Source organism: Balaenoptera physalus, assembly GCF_965194825.1.
Source record: "Balaenoptera physalus genome assembly, chromosome: 16".
NCBI lineage: Eukaryota > Metazoa > Chordata > Mammalia > Artiodactyla > Balaenopteridae > Balaenoptera > Balaenoptera physalus.
In genome coordinates, this window is record NC_138898.1 from 5,962,646 (window position 1) to 5,981,356 (window position 18,711).

General features: G+C 47.5%; 1 long non-coding RNA gene across 1 annotated transcript in view; it reads right to left on the minus strand.

The window, feature by feature from the left end:
- LOC309644467 overlaps window positions 1–16,197 on the minus strand; it is a 93,445-nt gene extending 77,248 nt beyond the window's left edge. Inside the window, exon 1 of the long non-coding RNA XR_014254446.1 lies at window positions 15,817–16,197. This is a non-coding gene — a long non-coding RNA (uncharacterized lncRNA). The remainder of the gene's footprint in view (window positions 1–15,816) is intronic.
- Window positions 16,198–18,711: the final 2,514 nt, after the last annotated feature.

Here is an 18,711-nt window from a genome sequence, read left to right on the forward strand (position 1 = left end):
GAGAGTCACAACCGTGTCTTATAAATAATTGTCTGTCATTCTTGCGGACAGTGGCTGCTCAGGGATGCTGGCATTTCGGAACATAAACGTTTTCTGAACAGAAACATCAGAAGGGTTTACCTTTGGAGCTCTGTTTCTGTGTATTTTCTTCTGAGCAACCTGAACACATCCCTTGCTTCTCAGCCTTCTTCGGTGTGTGGGCACAGAGCCCTCGGCAAACTCAAAACCCATTTGCCAAAGCCTTGAAAGAATCATCCAGAAAGTCAAGCTGAGCCTATGGGAGAGCTCTGAAAAGAAAGCCAATGTTCCACTGATTTACCATGATTAGTAGCATTATTCCCCATTTTGTCCCCGGCAGACAAGAGGGGTGATCTGGGCGGGCTCCAGGGAGACACTGTCTGCATGGCAGGGAGAGGTGGGTCTGGGTGACAGACGTGAGGTTCCAGCAGGCGAAGTCCTGGTCTGGGGCAAGTTCAAGGCCGAGCCTGCAGCGGAGGTTTCTTCCTTAACGAGTGTCGTTTTGTTATCGGTTTGCTCACTTGCTCCTCTGACATCTCAGAAGCTTCCACATCTAACAGCGTCTGCCGTTTCACTTGTTTTTCCTCTAACAAGACAAGAGAGATTTCTCATCGCTATTTCTTGTCAGCAGCTGGAGGGTTTCATTTCGGTGAGAACAAGAGTCGCCCCTCTCTGTGTTTTAAGCCCAGGAGACGGTGGGAAACACAGGGAGAAAGTAAACAGGAGTGAGGTGTCGGCAAATTCAATTCCTCCGTCTAAAACTCGGAGGAAGTCTTGTCTCTGGGGCAGCTCTAGCCCTCCTCGCCTCCTGAGAGCGGCATGAGGGACACTAAAGGTTTAAGTCCCTCAGCTTGGTTCTGGTTTTGCTGATGTCTGTCCATGGCAGCCCCTGTGCCCTGACCTGACAGACCTCAGCACTGGACCCTCCGGGTGTCTGGAAAACACAGCCAGGACCTTTCTGAACTGGGATGAGAATACACATCCAGTACTGGCTGGTTCTTTGGAGCAGAGAACTGGGAGCCCGAGGAGGTACAGGGGCCTTTGGGGCCAGGAGATTTGGGTTCGAATCCTGGCTGGGTGACCATGGCAGGTGACCGCATACCTGAGACTTCTATCCAAAAAATAAGCATAGCATCTCCTAGGGATTTAACCACTGGAATTCTGCCCCATGAGGGCAGAGAATTTATCCATCTTCTTCCCTGATCTATCTCTAGGGGCTTAGAATGGAGCCTGGCACACAGTAGGCACGCAAGAAACATTCACCTATTGAATGAGTGAATCCATCTGCTTTGCAGGGTGGTAACGATTAGCCGGGATAAGACAAGCAAACTGTCAGGGACCGAGCAGGTGTATGGTAAAGGTTTATTCCTTCATATTGAGCTGCCTTTTGTCTAACCTTCTAGAGCCAGGAAAGCCTTGCTCATTTCAGATGATACGATGTGTATAAGAAAGCTGTAAAATGCTCTTGATAAAAGTTTATGAACTCTAAAATGTTCTGTCTAAATATTTCTACCCTCTAAAGTACTGGGCAGAAAATGAAGTGTTTTCATAGATGTTATATCATTTGATCTTCATGACCCTGTGAGGTGGGACGTGAATATTGAGTTTGAGATGTTATTCTACAGAATCATATTTTTTCTGTATATTTCAGGAAGGCCTCATCTCCCCACGGGGCCTACGTCGTTCCCGCGTGGAGGGGGTACAGTGGCAAGAACAGCATAGCTGGGTGGGGTGACCTGAAAACCAACTGGGTCATGGAGTCGATGCCGTAACATTGTTCATCCCATCTTTAAAACAGAGGAGGCGGCTTCCCTGGTGGCGCAGTGGTTGAGAATCTGCCTGCCAGTGCAGGGGACACGGGTTCGAGCCCTGGTCTGGGAAGACCCCACATGCCGCGGAGCAACTAGGCCCGTGAGCCACAACTACTGAGCCTGCGCGTCTGGAGCCTGTGCTCCGCAACAAGAGAGGCCGCGATAGTGAGAGGCCCGCGCACCACGATGAAGAGTGGCCCCCGCTTGCCGCAACTAGAGAAAGCCCTCGCACAGAAACGAAGACCCAAAACAGCCAAAAATAAATAAATAAATAAAATTAAAACATTAAAAAACAAACAAACAGAGAAGGCCTATAGCCAGCATTGCTCTTTAAGTGGATCAAGATGAAGGGATAATAAGGAGAAAATGGCATATAAACTGGGGAGACGTTCAAAGTCTGTGCTATAAAGAACAGGACAGGAAACCCACACGGCCAACAAACTGCATAGAGAAAAAGAAAATAAATTCATGTCATTAGTAACTTAAAAATGCAGTGAAAACAGCAGCAAGGATGGCATAGTAAAAACAGAAGCCGCCGAGCTGGTGAAGAGGTGAACAAGCAGCGCCCTCTGCACTTGGCTGGAGCGACCGGTACTTGCAACCCCCATTCCCAGGCACGTGGCAAAGTGCATCCAGAGCTTCAAGGTGCAGACCCTTTATCCTAAAGAAATCATTAGAAACATGGGCAAAGATAGCATGTTAAAGAATAGTTGTCAAACGTTGAAATAGCAGAAAAGAAAATTTGGATACAACTTAAATGTCCAAACAGAGAGGCCCAGAGGCCTGAAAGCCATTAAAAAGCATGGCTTAAATGTAACTCCCTGAGAAAAGGGAACCCTCTTGCACTGTTGGTGGGAACGTAAATTGATACAGCCACTATGGGGAACAGTGTGGAGGTTCTTTAAAAAACTAAAAATAGAACTACCATACAACCCAGCAATCCCACTACTGGGCATATACCCTGAGAAAACCATAATTCAAAAAGAGACATGGGGGCTTCCCTGGTGGCACAGTGGTTGAGAATCTGCCTGCCAATGCAGGGGACACGGGTTCGAGCCCTGGTCTGGGAAGATCCCACATGCCACGGAGCAACTGGGCCCGTGAGCCACAATTACTGAGCCTGCGCATCTGGAGCCTATGCTCCACAACAAGAGAGGCCATGATGGTGAGAGGCCCGCGCACCACGATGAAGAGTGGTCCCCACTTGCCACAACTAGAGAAAGCCCTCGCACAGAAACGAAGACCCAGTACAGTCATAAATAAATAAATAAAAGAACGTGAATTTCTTTAAAAAAAAAAAAAAAAAGAGACATGTACCAAAATGTTCATTGCAGCTCTATTTACAATAGCCAGGACATGGAAGCAACCTAAGTGTCCATCAACAGATGAATGGATAAAGGAGATGTGGCACATATATACAATGGAATATTACTCAGCCATAAAAAGAAACGAAATGGAGTTATTTGTAGTGAGGTGGATGGACCTAGAGTCTGTCATATAGAGTGAAGTAAGTCAGAAAGAGAAAAACAAATACCATATGCTAACACATATATATGGAATCTAAGAAAAAAATGGTCATGAAGAACCTAGGGGCAAGACGGGAATAAAGACACAGACCTACTAGAGAATGGACTTGAGGATATGGGGAGGGGAAGGGTAAGCTGGGACGAAGTGAGAGAGTGGCATGGACATATACACACTACCAAACGTAAAATAGATAGCTAGTGGGAAGCAGCCGCACAGCACAGGGAGATCAGCTCGGTGCTTTGTGACCACCTAGAGGGGTGGGATAGGGAGGGTGGGAGGGAGGGAGACGCAAGAGGGAAGAGGTATGGGAACATATGTATATGTATAACTGAATCACTTTGTTATAAAGCAGAAAGTAACACACCATTGTAAAGCAATTATACTCCAATAAAGATGTTTAAAAAAAAATAATAAAGACCTTTAAAAAATTAAAAAAAAAAAAGTAACTCCCTGGAAAATGCAGAGATACAGACAGACAGACTGGAAATAGTTGCAACTAAAATATTATGGGTGATTTTTTACTTTTTCTTAGTGTGATTTTCTGTATTTTTCTAATTTTCTACAGTGAGCAGATATTGCTTTGTAATCAGAAAAAAACATTCGTTTTGTTGTTTTTTGTTTTTTAGAATATTGCTGTGGGGCTGCACGATTCATTCTTATTTATTAGGGATTTATTGAGCAAGAAAAGGGGACTAACATGTGGTTATTTGACCTTGCAGTCGCTCAGCTTCGTCATCAACAAAATAAAACTTCTGATAGTACCTACCATATAGAGTGTGTGTGTGTGTGTGTGTGCGCGCGTGCGTGCATGTGATATGAAATGAGTTAAACCGCATGAGAGGACTTAGCGCAGTGTTGGCAAATACGGCATCTACACAATAGTTAGCTGAGATGATGGTTATTACCGTGAACGCTATTGTTGTAGTTATGTCCCATGAAGAAAACGGGACAGAAACACTGAAGGAGCCCCAGGCTTAGGGAAGGATTTGCAAAGGCATGTGTATCCTGATACAGGTAATGAAGACGATCCTCCAAGAAGGACAGTTACGAGGGTCCTGAGGATAGCTGTAAGGAGGTTTCATGCAGGGCTGGAGGAAGGGTAAACCAGCTGCGTGGAGAAGGAGAGCATGAACTAAGCCACAGAGGTGGGAACAAGCACGGGCGGAAGAGACGGCATGGCCCCGCGCTGCTCACACCCCGCATCTCAGGCCCTGCCCTGGGGAGAGAACAAGCTTTGCACCTGAGACTCTCCCGCCTCCAGCCCCGCCCCAGCCCCGCCTCCAGCCCCGCCTCCAACCTCGCCCCCAACCACCCTCCCCTTCCCAGAGCTGCTCAGACCAGGGCCGAGGGCAAACCGGGTTCTCCCCTGAGCGGTGGAAGAATCTGCTGATAGGGATGGAGGCAGACGCTGAAAGGATGCTCTGGGGTTGGTCAGGGGCCCTGGGCAACAGAGATAGTGTGCAGCCTGACTGAGAACGCAGGCACCACGAGGGGCCCAAGGGAGTCATTTTATAACCCTCAGATTCTATTCGGTAGAAATAATAATCCTTAACGTTTAGAACTTGAGACAGTCATTTTAAAAAGAGAGAGGCAGATGCGGATTCCATGTGGCAGTCATAATAACCTAACGTTTACTGAGTGCTCTGTGCTAGAAACACTGCCAAGTTACCAAGGTTCTCATTTACTATCCTGTAAACCTGACCCTTAGGTCTCCACGTAGATTCCGCGCAGGTAAGTAACTTGTTCAAGATTCACAGCTGGGAAATGGCAGACTTGGGATTCCAGTCCAGGCACTTAGACCCCTGCGTTGCCTCCCACATGCAGCTCAGTGTAATAATAACAGCCCCGTTATGTGGGCTACCTGTGGTGACTGTTTCTTACAACCAAAAGATGCAAATTAAAGTGAGCAGTAGACGTTGCCTTGAGAAATGAGAAAAGGGTCCATAAAAAGGGGTGCAATACCTTGGCAGCAGGAACTCCTCTCGTTTACACCTGATCTTCAGTGCTCAACCTGGGAGAAGGGGGGCTGAAACAGGATAGACTCCGGTGCTCGCCCACCCCGTGCTGGCCACTGTGGGGCACTTGGGGCTGGGCCGGACCCTGAAGGTGCTAACCATCTGGTTGGGGAGACTGGACAATTGGATAGTGGCCAGGTTTTTCTCAGGACTGATTCATCACGTTTAAGCACTAAATCCCAGGTAGCCTAGACAGTGTATTTGGCTAAATAACGCCCATCCAAAGATACCAGCTCCTTATCCCCAGAAACTGTAAATGTTATCTTATTGGGAAAAAGGATCTTTGCAGATGTGATTAAGGATCTTGAGATGAGGGAATAATCTAGCATTATCCAGGTGGGCCCTAAATGCCATCACAACTAAGAGAGAGACAGAGGGAGACTAGACAAACACATGCAGGGGAGGAGAAGGCCATTGAAGACAGAGGCAGAGATTGGAATGAGGGACCACAAACCAAGAAACACCAGCAGCCATCAGAAGCTGGAAAGGCAAGGAATGGATTCTCTCCTAGAGCCTCCCGAGGGAGTGAGGTCCTGCCAATACCTTGATTTTAGCCCAGTGTATTAGTCCTGTTCTCTGACTTCCAGATCCTATGAAAGAATACATTTCTGTTGTTTTAAGCCACCAAGTTTGTGGCAATTTGTTACAGCAGTCATGGGAAACTAATACAGACTAAGTGCGGTAGGGGACGTAGTAGAAAGAGCATAGGATGAAAAGCCCAATGATGTGGACTCAAATCCTGGCTCTGTGTCCTAAGTGGCCTGGAATCATCTTTTAGCCTCTTTTTGCCTCAGTCTTGTCACCCATGCAATGGAGGGGCTATTCTTTACTTATATTAGTTGGAACTATTTTGGTTGCATGTGACAGAACTCCAACTCCAACTGGCTGAAGTAAAAGATCCCAGGAAGGTTCATGACATGAAAGAAGATAAATGGTGGTGCCAGCTTCAGGCATAGCTGGATCTAGGGGTTCCAATGAGCTATCACTTCCTCTCTCCCTTCTCCATTCCCTCTCTCATCTCTTCTTCTCTTGCAAGTTGGCCTCATGCTCAACTTCTCTAAGAGGCTTCTTCCACTTGCCTCAAGACTTGATGAAGACGAGCTTCATTCTTACATCTCCACAGCTTAACCAGCTCACATCAGTATATAAAGATCCCAGCAAAGGCTCTGATTGGCCAGATCCATGACACATGCTTAGCTCCCAGGTCCGCTCACTGCCTAGGGAAGGGGGTGGTAAGTTTGGCCTGGCCTGGGTCATGGGCCTCCCTGTGGCACAGGGTGAGGAGTGGTTTACGTGATTGGTAATGCCCATCATAACCACACTGAGAGAGTGCAGAGAGCAGATTCCTGAAAGAAGGGGCGGGGTGGGGTGTAAAGGGGTGCCCTTACCAGAAATGAGAAAATAATGCAGGGCAGACAAAAACAATGAACATCCACCACATTACCTCGTGGAGTTGTTGCAGAAACCAAGTGAGTTAACGTGCATGAACACGCTCAGTGAGCACCATGACTGACATGTTGCTGCGGACGGCTGTGATCTCAGCCAGCCTGGCTCCACCCACGCTGGCCCAAGCCCTTGGTTTCAGCACCATCGTGTACATCTTCGTCCTCCTCCCTGACAACCCACAGGCCTGGCCTGAGGCTACCTGGACTTAAACTGGACAAAGGGAAGACTGAATTGCATCAAGTGAGGTGTGTTCGGGCTCTGGAAGAGTTTAGAAGCCCCAGGACTTCAACACTAACCCAAAAGAAAGAAGGGACACATTGAAGATTATTGAGCAGGAGACACGACATTTAAAAAGCAGTGATTAGAGGGAATCAGAAACTCCCTAAATATAATTCACGGCAGTCATTTAATACAAATCCTTTGCTTGAGTCACTGCCTTAGTCCCAGGTGATGCTGCTGAGAAATGCTGTGTTATCATTTGTCTTCCCATTGTTGGTTTTCTGTGCAGACCATGCAGGTGAGTAGATGTCCAGGATTTTAAGAGTTGACCCAAAGCAGCAGAACTCCATCACCAGTTGACTTCCAGTATGGGAGTTACTGTGTTTGGAAATTCAGAGTCTCTTCCTTTCCACTGCCCATGTTAAGAGCAGCATGAAGTAATCCATTTTTCTACAATACTTATTATGAGTCCAGTCTTGTGTTAGAATGAAGCTAATACAGCAGCCACTAGCCACATGTGGCTCTTGAGCACTTGAAATGTGACTGGTCTGAACTGAGATGTACCATAGTGTAAAATACACACCAGAGTTCAAAAACCTAGTACCAAAAAAAAAAAAAAGTAACATATCAAATTTTTTTATTGAATACATGTTGAAATGGTAATATTCTGAGCTAAATAAGTTATATTATTAAAATTAATGTCACCTGTCTCTTTTTAGGTTTTGAATGTGGCTATTAGGTAAGTTAAAAGTCCGTATGTGGTTTGCATTTTATTTCTATTGGACAGTGCTGTGCTAGAGGATTCTAGCACGCATGCATCCTCTTACTGATGGTCAAAACAACCCTTTGTATAGACAAAGAAGCCGAAGCTTGGTGAAGCTGAGAAATGGCAGTGCCACTAAGGGGCAGAGATAAGTACCAGGATTGGTCTGGTTCCAAGGTTGGTCTTTTGTGCTCTACACCAAGTGGTCCATTTATAGCATCAGTCATGATGCTTTAGGCTGCAAGTAAAAGAGTCCCAAACTTAATTTGGCTTTTTTTAAAAAAAATCATCATTTATTGTCCCACATGAGCAGTTCTGGGGTTGGTTAGGAGATTTTGTGATGTCATACAGACCCCAGAGCCTTCCCTACTTCCCTCTGCCCCACCTCCCCATGTTGGTTTTGTCCCAGGTGGCCAGCTGTGGCCAGTCACAATTGCAGTGGCAGCTGCTAGCAGCACGTGCCTGCATAACGACAGAAAAGACAGCTTCTCTTTGTGGGTCTCTTTCTGTAGGGGAGGAAAATCTTGCCCAGAAACTCCTTAGGACCTTGTAACTCAAGGTGTGGTCCACGGACTGCAGCATCAACATCACCCGGGAGCTCATTAGACGTGCAGGGTCTTGTGCCCCACTCCAGACCTGCTGAATCAGAATCCGCATCTTAATAAGATGCCCAGTGGTTCCTGGGTACATTCCAGTTTGGGCAGCCCTAGGAGGCTTCCCCTTAAGTCTCATTGGCCAGAGCTGCATCATAGGCAGATGCCTAACCCAGCCACTGAGAGGAGGAATGGAATTACCATAATTGGTTTAGAACCATCCTCATTTCATATCCTGGGCTGGGCTGGGGAGGCACCACCTTCCCTGAGCACAGAAGGGTGGATCCGACTCCCCATGAAGGAAGAACCATGTGTGGGCATCTGGGTATGGTGTGGGGTGATGATGATGGGTAGGCAATCACGAGGCCAACAATTCCTTGAAAGTTTGATGTGAAAATTAAATGATCAAGAATATACAGTGACTAATACACTCATTCATTATTTCACCCAACACTTTTTTTTCAGTACTGGATACATTTTGCCCCTGAGGTTACAGTGGTGCCCAAGACACGATCCCTACCTTGTGGTTGGAACCTACATTCTAATGGGGAAGATGGGGGGAAAAAAGGAAACTAATGTAATAGAGCAATTACAGTTGTGAAAAGTGCCATGAAGGAAACAAACCGTGCTGAATAGAGAATGTGGACAAAGAGGTGCTCCCTCTGGAGGGAGGCGTTTAAACCGAGACCTGGACGGTGACTAGGAGCTCACCACTACCTGAGCTGGGAGGAGGAGGTGAGGTGGGAGTGACCTTGGTGGAGGGGAAGCATCATGTGCAAAGGTCCTGGGGCAGGAAGGAACGTAGCAAGTTCAAAGAGTGAATGGCTCTATATGATCTTGGGCCTTATTCAGCACACGTGTCCAGCCAGATTGTCAGGACATCTGTTTTAACATCCCGAGCCTCTCTGATTCCACTTCCGACCCTTGCAGGGGAGAAGGAGCCTGGCACACTATGCCTGATGTTATGGTTCCTGAGCAGCAGGTGTCACATGGCTCACTTCTGCATATCTCTGCTCCTCCACAGCCCTGTCTCAGCCCCATCACATCAGGTGTTACCTGTCCATCTCTCCATCTGTCTCTCCCACTGGCTGGGCATCCCTTGATACTAGTGATGTTGATTTGTTCTCATTTGTATCCCCAGCACCTTGCACGGTACCTGGGACATGGTAGATGTTTAACGCAAGTTTGCTGAGTGGATGGATGCATGCATGGCAGATGAGCGAGTTAAGATTTATAGATACCTGGGGCTCAATGCTTGAAGGGACTTCTGGAGCCTCTCTGGGCTCACACTATGCCTTTGGTTATCAACCCATTTAGCAGATGAAACAGTTGAGGGTAAGTGAGGTTACAGAATGCACCCATGCCCCACGGTGGCAGTGTGCTGGGGAAGGTGGGGAGTACAGCATACTGAACCCTGTTGACTTGTAATTGGCCACACAGCCGCCATGTTAACCTCGAGGAAGATTTAAGAATCTTCTCTCTGTCCCGCTCCTCATAGTTTGAAGAGGTCTTCTGCCTCCTTGCAGGGAATGGGGGACATGAAGCTGAGGCAAAGGAGCAGATAAAAGGGGCTTTTCACGGAGTTGAGCATCCTGGCCACAGGCATTCATTACCCACTACTGTGTAATAAATTACCCCAAACTTGGTGGCCTAAAACAACAATAAACACGTATCATTCTCCCAGTTTCTATGGATTAGGAATTCAGGAGCAGGTGAGCTGAGCAGTTCTGACTCAGGGACTCTCAGGAGGCTGCAGTCAAAAAGTTGGCCAAAGCTGCATCATCCAGAGGCTTCGGGGGGCTGGGGATCCAGTTCCAAGGTGACTCACTCCCATGGCTGACAAGGCGCCAGTGGTTGGTGAGCAGCCTTGGGTCCTCCCCATGAGGGCCTCTCTAAGGCTGTCCGAGTGTCCTCACGACATGGCCCCTGGCTTCACTCAGAGCAGGCAATCCATGAGGAAGAGAGCTGGGGATGTGGCCTTGTATGAGTCAGTCTCGGAAGATACAAACCATCATTTCACCACCGAGGCCAGCCCACACTCGAGTGGAGAGAATCAGCCTTCCCCTTCTGCAGGGAGAGCATCAAAGGGTTTAAGAACAGTTTTGTTTTGTTTTTTTTTTGGCCTCACAGCTCGGCATGCGAGATATTAGTTCCCTGACCAGGGGTGGAACCAGTGCCCCCTGCAGTGGAAGCGCGGAGTCCTAACCACTGGACCGCCAAATTCCAAGAACAAATTTATATATTTATTTATTTACTTATTTTGGCTGCACCAGGTCTTAGTTGCGGCACTCGGGATCTTCCTCGCGGCGTGCGGGATCTTTTAGTTGCGGCATGAGGACCCTTAGTTGCAGCCTGCAGACTTCCTAGTTGCGGCATGCACGCGGGATCTAGTTCCCCGACTAGGGATCGAACCCAGGCCCCCTGCATTGGAAGCGTGGAGTCTTACCCACTGGACCACCAGGGAAGTCCCCCAAGAACAGATTTTAAACTCGCCAAACTGATTCCCAAGACCAGCCTCTGGCATGTCCATGCCTAGCCTAGTAGTGACGGCCAACTGGTTTGCCGTCCTGGTAGACCAGCGCTCCTTCCTTGGTACCACCCAGGGATGGTCAATTTGTGACACACGCTTTTGTCACAACTGAAGATACGTATGTGGCAACGATGTCTTCTACCTAATGCTTTGTGAAGTGGGGCCTGAGCTAGTCTCCTCTTGGATTGGGAGCAGGGGGAGGTGGAGAGAAGGGAAGCGTTTTCATGCCAGCGAATGGTGCTCCCCTCCCCCTCCTCCACCCACCACCTTCCAGGCTGGGGTGCTGCTCACAGAGAAGGGGGCTGCTCTGTCCTTATCCATCTTTTGGAGGAGACACAACTGGACTTGGCACCTCATCAAGAGGATCTGCAATTCCCAGCCCGCCCCTGGCATCATCACTCCTGCCTGCGCCACGGGGAGCACTCATTGCTGTGGGCCTGAAACTCAGGCCCAGTGTCAAGCTGGACCCCCGTCAGGCTACGCGGGCTACGAATCCACGCAACTTCTACGGGGGACAATTAGGCAATAGATTTCTTCATTAAAAAGACACACATCCCTTGGCCCAGCCATCCCACCTCAAATAATGCATCCTACAAATACTCCCCCACTTGTGAGACAGAATGTGTACACAGAGGTCGATTTCTGCAGCATTGTTCTCACTAGCAAGAGACTGGAAACAATCTAGTTGTGCCTTATCGTTGGCTGGCTAAACAGAAAGTGAAACGTCCACTCAACGGAATACTCTGTGGCCGTTAAAAAGAGAGGGAGGCTATTTTTTTTATACACGGAAATTGAGGGATCTTCAAGACCCATTGTTGAGTGAAATAAGCAACATGAAAAATAGTGCATATAACATGCTATCGTTTATATAAAGAAAGAAATAGGAAGATTCTACTTATGTGCATATTTATACACGCATAGTGTCTCTGAATAAGAAATTAGGAATTACACATTGAATCATATGAAACTCCCATATTTTGCTGGTGAAAAACAGGTAATATCAACAACTTCTTTGGGGTCGACCCAACAGTAACAGTGGTTGTCTCTGGGAAGGGCCACTGCGTGACTGGAGAACAAGGGTGGGGGGGGGAAACTGACGGTTCCCAGCGTCACTTTTTTGCACTTTTAGAATTTGTACCATATGCATAGTTTAGCTATTTTAAAACTTGATAGCATTTAATATTTTAAATAGATGATCAGCATATGTCCATTGGAAAACGATTTATAAAGATTGGTGTTTCCCATTCTGATCAAACAGGCAGTAGCAATGTTGTCCTGCAATTCCATAAAGGCACTTTCAATGTTATCCTGCAGTTCCATAAAGGCAATTTCTCTTGCCCGTTTTTATTAAAACAGGAAAAATAATGTATTACTTCAAATTCCTTTAATTGATATATGTGTTTGTATAACTGATTCACTTTGCTATACAGTAGAAATTAACACAACATTGTAAATCAACTATCCTCCAATAAAAATTTATTTTTTAATTGTGGTAAAATATATATAACATAATATGTACCACTTCAACCACTGTAAGTGTACAATTCAGTGTGAATACATTCACAATGTTTGATGTTGTTACATTTTGAAAATTAAAACTTTGTAATTAATTGCTTCCAAATCTAAATTTTGTGTTTCCATCTACTGGTAGAAGGAAAAGCTGGAAAAACAAGATTAAAAAAAAAAAAAAATGGGTGGGAGATTGATGAATAAACAAAGTTGATTAAAATTTTGTTAAAAAACAGGAAAAATAATGTATTGCTTCAAATTCCTTTAATCAAGAGGAAGAAATGCAAGCTGAGCAGTTTTGTAATCAGAAGGGGTGGCAATGTCAAGGGCCCCCATTTAAGTGTGGCTGCAGCCCTAGACTCTCAGCAGGTGATTTCTGGCAGGACGGTGAAGAGGGCAGCCTCGGGGAGCTGTCCTGTCCTCTTTAGGAAGCCACTGTCCCAGGGGAGTGCAGGTCTCTGGGGACAGGAGGCAATGCTCCTGGGCCACCCACATGTCCCTGAGGCTCAGGACTCAGCCTCTATCTGGGGTAACAGAGGAGCCCTGAGTTTGCCCCGGCCTGGCAGCCCCTCCCTCGCCCACTCTGTAACAGGGCCACTAACCCAGAGCCCCCTTTAGTTTATTAAATAACTTAATTTTTGAAAGCAAAGATGCTAAACTTCTATATGCTCATGTTGGAAATTTTGAAATTGTCACCTGAGGAGTAAAAAAAATGTTAATAGCAACGTGTAAACCAAAGACCTCTCAGAGCCCCTCTGAATGAAACAGTGTAATCCTTCTTTTCCAACATGTTAAATATATCCTTCTCTTCATAACAATCTTTCTGACGGTTTCTGTTCATGTCCGTGATGGGGGCACTTGGTGAGGGGGTAAACTGGTACAATCCTCTTTTTGGAGTGGACGTTGGCATTTTGAAGTAAACATTTAAATGCTTACACCTTTGATCCAGCAATTTTGCTTGAAAGAATCTGTCCCCTGGAAATACTCAAGTGTGTGGATACAAATGTAGGTATGAACAAAGAAGGGCCTTTCGCATTGATGATGATGGGGGAATTGGAATCAGTCCAGAACGTCTATTAATGGGAGGCATACTAAGTTCTGAGCCCTCCATACCCTGGAATCTGACACAAAAAGAGTGAAGCAGCAACGTTGGAACTGAAGTGTCAGGATGCCTCAACGTCGTGCTAAGAGGAAGAAGTAAGCAAAGAACCACACTCAGCCACATCTATCTAAACCAGTGGTCCTCATTGGGGATGATTTCAGCACCGAGGGGACATGTGACAATGTCTGGAGACATTTTTGGTTATGATAAGTAGGGGGTGGACAGACCCCACAACAGAGAACTATTCGGCCGCGGGTGTCAGCAGCGCCAAGGTTGCGAAACGCTCATCTATGCCCACAGCATAAGCCCTGACTCGTACCGAATTCGTAATGAACGTTTGTTGAATGAATAAAAGATGTATTACTGCGCATACGTCAGTCACCAAATGGTTAGCAGCGTGAGGAGAGGCACAGGACTGGGATACTTTTAAGTCTCACCTTATTCACTTTTGTATCATTAACTTTTTTGAAAAGCCACTTTTATAATTTAAAAGAAAGAAGGAAGGAACTCTGGCTGAAGCAAACCTTCTTTCTGTTGTTATTTCTGTAGTCCTGCCCCCATTTCCCCAGCTCTACGACGGGTGTAGCAACAGTGCTGGCCTCACTGGGCGGTGGAGAGGATGAAGTCAGTTGGCCCCTGTGACGCCCTCTGTGTAGCACCAGGACAGAGGCAGAGCTCAGGAAGTGCTCTCATCTTCATCATTATTGAAAAGGGCCCTGAATGCCCTTCTGATTTACTTGCAGAATATTCTTCAGGCTCTTGGCTGGCTGCTCAGGTTCAAGGCAGGCCTTGGGTGTCCTCTATGATGGTTTCTGGAGCCAAGTTTGTGCAGGTGCATTTCGTGGGCTGGGCAGGCTGTAGGGCCCCAGCAGGTGAGCGGCAGCCTTATCACCCCGCCCGGAGCTGGGCAGGTGAGAAAAGTCACAGCCCCCCTACCTCTCTCTCTCTCTCTCTCTCTCCCTTGCCGCCATCTGTCCCTGGGGCCTGCACAGGGTTAATGGAGCATAAATGCAGTGCCAGTTAGCAGAGGGCCGTGGCTCCCCCTCCAGACACTCCGGCCATCGCAGCCCCCTCCCCAGACATCAGGAGACCCGAACCCACATTTTCTCTGTTCCAGGCCCAGATGTTGACCTGGGCCCAGGAGCCCCAGTGGCTGCAAAGCCGTTTTTTTTAAACGGAGCGTTGTCCTGGGAGACCAGAAACTTTCTAATCAATGCAAAACGCAGAGAACAGGGCTCCACAAGAAGCCCATTACCCACCCCCCTCCCGCACATGTAAGCCCTATTTAGCAGCAAATCCTTAAGCCAGCGCTTGTAAAAAGCAGCTTGTTTGGGACTGACCTTCCCATTCATGTAACGTGATATTGCACGCTTGGCCGACCTCAGCAAGCAGCTAAACATATGTCGTCAGCTGGGCGCTGCTGCCCTCTATTAAGATGGTTCTGGAAGCATATGTGGGAATGGGCCTGCCTGCCCTGGAGACTCGGGGGGAAGGCAGGACACAGGCAATTAGGGAGAGCCCGCCCCGACCCCGAGGCCGGGGGGAGGAAGTCCAGGGCCGCATCTCATGGGCATGGGAACAATTAGGGTCAACAAATAATGGTGGAAAAGGAAACTTTAAAAATAGGACCCTGGTTAAATGGCCCAGGAAACACCGCCCCTGCCCCCAGCCTGCCCCACGCAGGGGGCTGCATCTGGGCTTCATGTGACGGTCATCCCCGCCCCCTTTTTTGGATAATGACTTCCCTTTGCAATTTCCTGGAGGAAGTTGTTGAAGTGATCTTCCAGTGATAAAATAAACCGGGTGATCCTGAATTTTCGGGCTGAAGTCTCTTTTCTCCTTCCGGTCCAATCTCCTCATTAACCTGGGTCAGCAACTTCATGCAGAAACCGCGAGTGCGAGGCGAGAAAAAGTCAAGCTGAGAGGGTTTCTCTTGTCGGGGCTGGGGGTGGGCTGGCCCTGAGCTGATGCCGGGGGTGGGGAACGGGAGCCATCAGTCGGCTCTGAGGATGAGTGTAGTCACCGTCAGGGTCAAGGTCGAGAAACTTTCCATTTCCTCTCATCTGCTACTCCAGAGAATAATAATGCTACTGCTTACAAAGCACTTTGTAGAAGCTCTTGACCTGCACTATCCAACACAGTAGGCACCAGCCACATGTGGCTATTGAGCGCTTGACGTGAGGCCTGTGTGACGGAGGAAGTGGATTTTTAATGTTATTTAATTTCATTCTAAAAAACTGACAATTCAGTTGTTAAACAACCTTTAAGTATTCTTGAAACCACTTGCTTTTTCTTTTTCTTTTTTTTTTTGATGTGGACCATTTTTAAAGTCTCCATTGAGTTGGTTACAATATTGCTTCTGTTTTATGTTTTGGTTTTTTGGCCTGGAGGCATGTGATATCTTAGATGCCTGACCAGGGATTGAACTCACACCTCCTGCATTGGAAGGCGAAGTCTTTTTTTCTAAAATAAATTTCTTTATTTATTTTATTATTATTTATTTTATTTTTGGCTGCATTGGGTCTTCGTTGCTGCCTGCGGGCTTTCTCTAGTTGCGGTGAGTGGGGGCTACTCTTGGTTGCGGTGCGCAGGCTTCTCCTTGCGGTGGCTTCTCTGGTTGCGGAGCACAGGCTCTAGGTGCGCGGGCTTCAGTAGTTGTGGCTCCCGGGCTCAGTAGTATGGCTCACAGGCTGTAGAGCGCAGGCTCAGTAGTTGTGGCGCACGGGCTTCGTTGCTCCGCGGCATGTGGGATCTTCCCGGACCAGGGCTCAAACCCCTGTCCCCTGCATTGGCAGGTGGATTCTTAACCACTGCACCACCAGGGAAGCCCGAAGGCAAAGTCTTAACCACTGGACCGCCAGGGAAGTCCCCCAACTTGCTTTTTCAACTGTAAATTTTACAAGATCTCAATAGAGATCAAGTATCTCCATTGAAAGTTTAGTGCCTAAATTGAGATGTGCTGCACATCTCAATAATCTGGTGTGTAAAAAATACACACCAGATTTTAACGACTTAGTAAAATATCTCACTAATCATTTTATATTGATTACATGTTGAAATGATAATACTTGTGATACAGTGGGTTAAATAAACTATATGATTAAAATTAACGTCACCTCAATCTGTCACATGATGATATAAATATATTTAACACTACTGAACTGTATGCTTAAAAATGGTTAAGATGGTAAATTTATGTTATATGTCTTTTACCACAATTAAAAAAATATTGTCACCTGAGTTTTTTGTTTTGTTTTTTACTTTTTATAATGTGGCTACTAGAAATTGTAAAATTACTCTATTGGCTCACATCATATTTCTACTGGACATGAGCTCCTTTAACTCATCTACAATCCCACCAGGTAGGTCTGTGGACAACATCCCTTTCCCCCCAAGGTACCCCCAACCTGCTCAGGTGAGGGGAGGAAGTAGGCTAGCTCTGTATCAATAGGCTTTAGATGGCAAGAGCCAAGGAAATGCTTTGGACCAGAACCTGGAGGTCTGGGGTGATAACTTCCTGCTGCCTCTTGTGCACCATGCCCTCTGCTTCCTTATCCCAGGGGAGGACATTCGGAGACAAAGACACCTTGGCTTTGGGCTCAGGCGCAGCTTAATAAAGCTGCCCAGTTAATAGAACTGCACTGTGCTCTCGAAGCCCAGGGTCTGAGGGTCTCTCCATCCACATTCACGCCCCCTGCCTCTTCTCCACTAGAGTTAAAAGTTAAATGTGAAGCTTTTCAAAGAAGAAAATCCTTTCCTCTTGGATGTGTTTTGCAAAGCCCTTTACGTATGTCAGAAGGGGGATTATTTCCCTCTTCCTCAGAATTTTCCAGAGATCAGGAAATGCAGAGCTGCAAGACCCAGAGAAGCAATTTCCATCCTGTGCTCAAGAGAGTTGATTTTAAATCCTGGAAGCCTCTTGACGTCTGTAAAGCTCAATTCTTAATCTGTAAAGTAGGGAAATAAGAATAGGCCCCTTCAATTGGGTGTGAAGAAAAAAATAAACCAGTCTGTGCAAAATGCTTGGCACGCTGTCCAGCACCGTGGCCCCCGCCCCCAGACGGTGTGTGTCTGAAGCTGGTCTGTCGGTTGCCTCGGGTAGTGTCGGTATCTGCCAGGATCTCGTGGCCAGTGTGGAGAGAGGAAATTACTATCTGTCTAATTGCAGTGCTCAACTGCCCAGGATTTTCCAGTTCTCAGAAACCGTTCCCAAGAGTCCCTCTTAATTCACTCCGACTGTCCCAAGTCAGCTGGGCGGTGGCGGGGGAGGTAGGAGAGGTGGTGACAGAGGTAAGCCCAGCCAGCGGCCCTTCACCTGCTCTCCTGACAGCTCCCAGCGCGCAGAGACGGCAGCCTCTGTGGCTGGAGGGGGCTCCGGGCTGAGGGCTGGGATCGCTGGTGTTCTGTGTGACCCAGGGTGACACCTGGCCCGCGGTGACAGTGACACACTGTGTCAGCTGTCACAACGCTTCTTGGGTCATTGTGCCGTGAAGGTTCGGAGCAGGGAGCGTTGACTGGAGTTGGGAACGGAAGTTTCCACGGGCACACAGGCGTGTTGGATTTCGATATCCGTTCATTTCACTCCCCCGATGCCCACGGAGCTTATCCTCGGCTCCAGGTACGTCGCCAGGCTTCAGGGATGGTCGTGGTGAGAAAACTGGATGGGATCCCTGCCCCTTGGGGGGTACCTTCCTCCTGTGGGAGACGGTGGGCAGGCAGACTCCACCAGGGCCATTTCCAACTGTGACGAGCACAGTGGGGGAGACCAGCAGGGCAGAGTGGGGGCAGGCCACCTTTCATTAGGATGCTCTCCAGGCGCTCTCAGAAAAGGCAGCTCTTGAGCTGGACCTGAAGGTTGGTATCAGCAAGATGCAAGGTCAAAAGCCAGCCCCAGAGCCAAGTGGGGAGAGGAACAGAGAACCGAGAGTTTGCCGGGAGACAGCCCTCCTGGCAACAGGATGGAAGGGATGGAGGGTCTGGGTTTGGAGCTTCTCTGCCCCAGAGAACATTCTAGAAAGTCCTAAGGGTTAGGGTGCTTCTGCTAGAGGGAATTTTTAAAAACTATAATAAACCACAACATGAATATGAAGAAGTCCAACAAAATGCTGAAGTTTCCCAGAATGACCATTTTGATACCTTTTGGTTTTTAAATATCACTTGTACCAATAATTTATTTCC